Raw genomic sequence first — 7,209 nt, 5'->3', positions numbered from 1 at the left:
CAGTGGATTCTCCCGCCGCCGCCTCTTCCGCCGTCCGGGGAATGGTACGGTCCCGCCCGACGCCGGAGGGGGAGGGGCCCGACGCCGCGCTACGCGCCCACGTCGGCCTTCCGGGCCGCACTGCGCATGACTGGAAGGCACCATTTTTAAAAGTGGGAAAGCGGCGGGCTTTTAAGGGGGGGGGGGGAAGAGTCGTTAGTGAGCGTAGCTACCTAGGAGCTGGAGGAGGAAGAGGAAAGGGGATGTGATTCCCATTACGAATGTTCGGAAGACTGAGGACTAAGGGGACTAGGGCTGCCCGGTGAGTGCGATGACAACCAGAATGTTTTCCGTAGCGGAGACTTCTCGGGCACGAACGAGCCTAGCGGCGTCCTTCCGCGCCGGGCGTTTCTTGCCGTTTGACTGGAAGAGCGTCCCCTGGCGTTGGGAAGAGGCGTTGGCCGCTCCTGCGACTCCGGCTTTCTAAGAGACATTGAACGGGACTTCATGTTAGAGAGGCTCCGGAGAGCAGGGAGTTTTTTTCTTATATCATTATTAGAGTAGCTTTATTTAAAAAACATTTTTAAAAATTTGAAGTTTTTCTTATTGTGTATAGTATCATTATAAGAGTAGTTTTATTTAAAAAAAACAGTTTTTATAATTTGAAATTTTTTCTTATTGTGTACAGTATCATGAGAGTAGTTTTATTTAAACAATTTTTATAATTTGAAATTTTTTCTTATTGTGTACAGTATCATGAGAGTAGTTTTATTTAAAAAACAATTTTTATAAATTGAAATTTTTTTTATTGTGTACAGTATCATTATGAGAGTAGTTTTATTTAAAAAAACAATTTTTATAATTTGAAATTTTTCCTTATTGTGTACAATATCATTATGAGAGTAGTTTTATTTAAACAAACAATTTTTATAATTTGAAATTTTTTCTTACTGTGTACAGTATCATTATGAGTAGTTTTATTTAAAAACATTTTTTATAATTTGAAGTTTTTTGTTGTGTATATAGTATGAGAGTAGTTTTATTTAAAAAACATTTTTTATAATTTGAAGTTTTTTCTTATTGTGTATAGTATTATGAGAGTAGTTTTACTAAACTTTTTTTTTAATTTAAAGTTTTTTCTTATTGTGTGGTTGATTTGCCTTAGATGTCTGGCAAAAGGCAATCCTCACATGGAAGGACCTGGATCATTAAGAAGTGATTTTTAGGATTTTATATTCTTCCTACTTAGCAGAGTTTTGCCCTTAAAGCTCTTAAGACTTTTTCATTTATTAAGCTCACTTGCATATTGATACTTGAAGAATCATTTTGAGAAGAGCTGTTTACTCATATGATTATTTCAATACCCACCGAAAAAGCCTTTGATAAAATACAATATCCATTCTATTAAAAACACTAGTTGTTGGGCAGTGGATAGAACACTGGCCCTGGAGTTAGGAGGACCTGAGTTCAAATTCGACCTCAGACACTTAATAATTACCTAGCTGTGTGGCCTTGGGCAAGCCACTTAACTCCATTTGCCTTGCAAAAAAACAAACAAACTAGAGAGTTTAGGAATAAATGGAGTTTTCCTTAAAATAATAACTAAAATCATCATCGAATATATAGGAAAATAGCTTTATTTTTCTTTCACCTTTTTTTAAAAGTGTGGTTGATTTGACTTAGATGGTATGGCAAAAGGCAAACTCTACAAAGATATTTAAAAGAATTAAATCTTGAAGAATGATACTTTGAAAAGTTTCTGAGTGTCTTCTGTTTCTGTGCCCAAAATAGCAGAACTTGGAGATAGAGTGGGGCTGGATCTAAAGCCTTACTTGGAGATGGAACTAGACTGTCTTTAATGAGCAAGGCTCATTAATGAATATGATAGGCCCTGATGTGTAGGAGTTCTGTAGTCATAGAATCTTGATCTTATGATATCTCAGAGTCTCTTAATTCAAGAAATATGTATTATTTATTGTGTAGGACATCATGCTAGGTGCAGTTTGTCATCCCCACTGTTTAAAAACTTCCAGTGATGGAGAGACAACCAGTTCTAATTTTGTATTATTAGTTATTTTTTTGAAGTTCCTTTTAACTTCAAACTTCTACCTTTGGGATCCATATAACAGCTAGCATTTAAACAGTACTTTAAGGTTTTTAAAATGCTTTGTAGAAGTTATTTCATTTGAACCTCAATAATCTTGTGAGATAAATGATATCATTATTACATATTCTGGGGGAGCAAACTGAGGTTGTGACATATCTACTTTCCACAAGTGGTTACTTTCTGAGGCAGAATCCGAACTCGTGTTCCTGACTCCCAGTGCAACACTATCCACTGTGCCACCTAACTGACCATGTTCTTTCGTGGGATCTGCAGAATTGAAGATCTTTCCATTTGACCTCTGGCCTTTTTTGTCTTATAATTGTGAAATGATAGAGCTGGGGACCTCTACAGTACTATACAGTACAATGTCATTTTACAGATAAAGGTAACATGTGAGTGGAGATACTATGTAGCCTACTATACTGTGGACTGCTCAAAGTTGACTGTCCACTGTTCATGTAAACAGTGAAGGTGAGAGAAGAAGGGGTGGGGGGACAACTTGACTCAGTGAGGTTGTCAGTACTGCTAGCAGATTAGAGAGCATGATGTGGACTGCCAGTCCTTGGAAGTAGTAGCAACCTTTCTCAGTAAAACACTGTACAAATATTAGCTGTTCCTACAGTCTTGTGAATTTAATTACTGTCCTTCTCTTTAATATTTATGGAATGATTTGTCATGTTTGTCCTTCATTCTGGAAGAGGACTATGACATCCATGGCAGGCACATGAATTGGATTTGAGTGAGGGCAAGTATCATGCTAAGTCACCAGCCTCATTTTCTCCTCTATCTGGGTCCAGTGGCCAGATATGAATCAGGACAACTGGAGATTGCTCAGGATGCGAAGTATTCGGCATTAAGTGACTTGCCCAAAGTCATACAGTTATGTCAAGTGTTTGAGGCTGGATTTGAGCTCCATCCTCCTGCTTCCAAAGCCAGGGCTCCATCCACCGTGCCAGTTAGCCACCCCTGCTGTGGCCACACCACCCTGAATGTGCCCAGTGTAGTCTGATCTTGGAGGCTGAGCAGGACTGGGCCGGGGAGTACCGGGTGCTTGTAGCTCCTAGGTGAGGGCGGAGCACCAAGATTAAGCGTTCCCAGTGTGCAAAGCCTAGTCAGAAGCCGCAGACGTAAATAATGCAGTCCTAGGTAAAATGTGGAGCCAGAGCTATGCGAAGGAGCCCTCCGTGGGGGGGGGTGTGAGCGAGAGCCGGCACGAGTGGGGAACTGGCGGTGACGGGGAAGATGGCCTTGGTGCGTTTGCAGGAGCGGGCTTCTCAGAGGCTTCCCTTCAAACACAAGAATGTTCTGAAATGATGCAAATGCTCGCTGAAAAGGGCCGCGCCGAGGCGAAGCGGCGAAGAGCAGCGGCCGGCGCCGCAGGTGCGGGGTGCCATGCGTCTCCCGCCGCCTCGGCGGGGGCTCCGCGCTTTGGGCACTGCCCGGGCCTGCGGGCGGCCGCGGGGCCGCGGGGGGCGAAGGAGGGGGCCGGGCCGGGCGGGCACCTGCAGCCCCGGCGGGTGGGAGCCTCCCGAGCGCCAGGGGGCGCCAGGCCCGGCCGTTCCCGGGGCGCGGGGCTGCTGCGGGGGGCCGAGGAGCCGCCAGTGGCCGGGCCTCGTGGGCAGGAGCGGGCGCAGCCTCGGGCCCGCCGCCCGGGCCCGCCGCCCGGCCCCGCCGCCGAGCCCCGCAGCCCGGCCCCGCAGCCCCCCCGCAGCCCGGCCCCGCAGCCTCGGGCCCGCCGCCCGGCCCCGCCGCCGCTGCCCGATCTGTTGTAGCGCGGTTGCCTGACAACGCCCGGCCGGGCTCCTTCCGGGGGCGGGGCGGGGCGGGGCGGGGGCCGCAGCGCACTCACCGGGGCCCGCGCCCCTGCCGCCCCCTCCCAGGAGCGCCCCGCGGGCTGCCTCCCTTGGGCTTGGAGCCGCCGCAGCCGGATGGGGAGCCGAGGGGCCGGGTCGTGACGAGGGATGGCCGGGTGAGCGGAGCCCCCGCAGCCGGGGCCCGGGGAGCAGCGCCGAGCCCGCGGGGAGGGAGCGGCGGGGGCTTTGTCCGCGGGTCGGGGGGATCAGGCGGGCCCTCGGGCTTGGAGGCGCGGCCGCGGCGCGGCGACGCGCTTAGGCGGGGGCTCCCCGAGGGCCTCCGGCCGCCGTGAAGGGGAGCCCAGCTTCCCGGCTCTGTGTTGGTTTTCGCTTCGGAAAATGAAAGAGCCGAGACTGCAGGCCCTGGAGGATTCCTGTCAGCCTCAAAGTGCCTTGATGACAGTTGAGCCGTGTCTTCAGGTAGCAAAGTTTGGGAGCCTTTATCTTGCCGCTTGCTGGCAGGTTGGAAACTGGGACCTTAACATGCAAAGAGACCTTAACAGACCCAGGTTTGGCTGAAAATTTCTGTTTAAAGAGGGATTTCAAAACTGCTTCAAGATTTGGCAAATAGAAGTACCGGTTCATGTTTTAGGTGTGAGAAATGGGGAAAAAGAATTCTTTTATTGCCTCAGATATATTCAGTAGCATTTTCCTAAAGTGTAAGACTCCTTAGACTGGCATCTTATACCCCTCATGATATTATGTCTACCATTTAGGAGTCTGAAGTGACAGAAACAGCTCAGACGCTGAATCTGTAATTTACTATCTGCATGACCTTGGGTTAATCCAGCTTCCCTCTTCTATAAAATGAGTCTTGGATTAGACATATAAATTTACTTCTGCCTAGGCAGCTATGATCCTATTTCCTTTCTTCCAACTCCAATCTGCTTCTTTCTACTTCTTTTTTAAGGTCCAGCTCCTCAGCTTTTTTTTTTTAGGGGATGAGGTAGATACTTAGAATTTATTCATTTTTCTCCAATCTTTAACCTCTCGTATTTTAATTATTTCTGTCCAAATATTGTTCTATCTCCCTTTATAAGTTTTAGGCTGAAAAGGGTAGGAACTGCATTGTTTTTCAACTTTTTTTTTTTACTTTTTTTGGTTTGTTTTTGCAAAGCAGTGGGGTTAAGTGACTTGCCTAAGGTCACATAGCTAGGTAAGTATCTGAGGCTGGGTTTTTCAACTTTTAAAAAACCCATTGCTTAGCAAAATGACTTGCACAGTAAATGGTTGAATCTGGAAGTTTCTTGTAACTCTGTAAAGATCCCTGTGTTCTAAGTCTTTTAAATAGAATGAAGTTTAGTATATGTGTATCCTTTTGTATATGTATATCCTTACTGACCATCCTTCCAGGAATATTATAGAAATGTGTTCATGGACCTGTGGAGACAGCAGTGTGCCAGTATATTTTCAGAAACGGGTTAGACAATAGCAATCTGCCCTATGTAATTGGAGGGAGGAGAGTTATAAAATTTAGTGCTAAAAGGGTCTTTAAAACACCTTCAAAGATGAGCAAACTTTCTGAGGTTAAGGGACTTGCCTAAGGTCACATTGTAGTCACCCTGACTCCAAATCTATGTTCCTTGTATTGTGTTTTGCTTTTGCAATTATCTTTCTTTGCTGATACTTCAGCACTTGAAAGATCATTAGTGTGGTCCATTCAATTTTCCCCTGAAGAAAGATTTTGGGGCTTTCTCCAAACAATCACATTATTCCTTTTCTCCATTAGCTATCTAACAATTCCCTGACCATTCTCCTTCCTACTACTGCCTTCCCATGGTTGAGCAACCTCTCAACCTTTCCCCTCTCTATAGAGAGAGATGGTCCATCCTTCAACATTGATGCAAGCCAAAATGCATCTATAATTTAGTACCACATCTTCAATCTGACTGAGAAATTCATTACCATATGTCTCCTATGGACACATCATAACAATAGATATAGGGTTCATTGTTGCAGTGTAATGAGACTTAGAGCTTCAGCTCTGCCAGCACAACTTTTGAAAGAATTGTAATGCCTCTGATGAGGATGCTCCACAATGGGGAATCAAAGTAGGACTTCAATGGAGATCCTTTCTAATATATAGTTATTTAAGGAATATTATTTAACATGTAAAAATAACATGATAGTAAAATGTATTGCACATCATTTTGCTTAAGAAATGTGAAATCCAACTGATACCAGAAGAATATCAGAATCTCAGAAAATTGGGAATTGCATACATTTATATATATATATATATATACATATATATATATATATATATATATACTGATTATGATTATAGCATTAGGTTAAATTCTACCTTGGTATAATTAATAAAAATCATCAAGGTCTAGCTGTTGACCTCATATAGTTCAAGTAATATGGTATTAAAATAATTTGAACTACTTACATAAAGTTTTTTTAAATTGTGTTTTAGTCTATATAAAAATTTTTAATTTTATGTATGTGTTTTAACCTATCTTAATAAAATATGGGGCAGATGACATCTTAATTTTTTTTACTAGATGTTTTTAAATGTCTCAGGACATAAAATATATTATGATTATGAAGTTTCTTTATAGGTTAGTGAGTCTTTATTTACAAATGTTGTTTGTGTGTGTGACTATGGAGATGAAGATAAATCATTTATATTATGTATACTTTACAGTTACAAAATGCTTACATTGTCATATGATCCTTGTGAAACAATGTAGAATAGGTATCGCACATATAGTCCTTATTTTTAAGAATGAGGAAGTTGAGACCCAGAAAAATTAAGTGAACTTGACTAAAGACCCACATTCACTCAAACCTTGGATATCTTATTTTAAGACTAGGATTTTTTCTTTCCAATAGATCATGCTGCCTCTTGAGTTGGAGACTTTTGTGAGAGGTAACTGAGAAAGGTAGCTGAATTGATTTCCTTTAAAATAATTCAATTAAATTTCTAGAATTATAAATTTGCTTCCTTTTCTGATCATCTTTCCTTGTCAATAATATACCAATTTCATCTCTCAAGTTTTCATTTTTTTTTTACATTGTACATCTTTCCATTGCCTTTTCTGTCAATTGGAGTTTTAATTATGTAGAAACTGTGATGGTTCGTGATTCAAAAATCATAAGAGAGGAAAAATATTGAAGTTGCCAAGAATGGGCTGTTAGGTTAGGAACCAGTTTTGGCTTGTTGGAAAGGATAGCTTCTTATAAGGATAACTCACTTTCTTCCTACTAATACTAGTCTTCAAAGTTTTTGATTCTGTGCCTATCAGTAAAATTTTTGAGTGT

The 7,209-nt window shown here is 42.8% G+C and overlaps 1 protein-coding gene across 26 annotated transcripts in view; it reads left to right on the top strand.

Moving 5' to 3' along the window:
• CSPP1 (centrosome and spindle pole associated protein 1) overlaps window positions 1–7,209 on the top strand; it is a 149,286-nt gene that overhangs the window by 4,940 nt on the left and 137,137 nt on the right. For 17 of the 26 annotated variants that reach the window (XR_012471896.1, XM_074203287.1, XM_074203289.1 and 14 more), the window contains exon 1: window positions 3,949–4,055. The exons of 1 other annotated variant lie outside the window; for it this stretch is intronic. The gene's annotated coding sequence lies outside the window, so the exon portion shown is untranslated. Of the gene's footprint in view, window positions 1–21; window positions 45–173; window positions 302–3,948; window positions 4,056–4,260; window positions 4,360–7,209 lie in introns of those variants that run through there. 8 more of the 26 variants (XM_074203302.1, XM_074203301.1, XM_074203303.1 and 5 more) reach the window with 4 other exon arrangements.

The sequence above is a fragment of the Macrotis lagotis genome, chromosome X, assembly GCF_037893015.1.
Source record: "Macrotis lagotis isolate mMagLag1 chromosome X, bilby.v1.9.chrom.fasta, whole genome shotgun sequence".
In the NCBI taxonomy this organism is placed as follows: Eukaryota; Metazoa; Chordata; class Mammalia; order Peramelemorphia; family Peramelidae; genus Macrotis; species Macrotis lagotis.
This window is presented reverse-complemented; position numbering and strand designations above follow the sequence as displayed.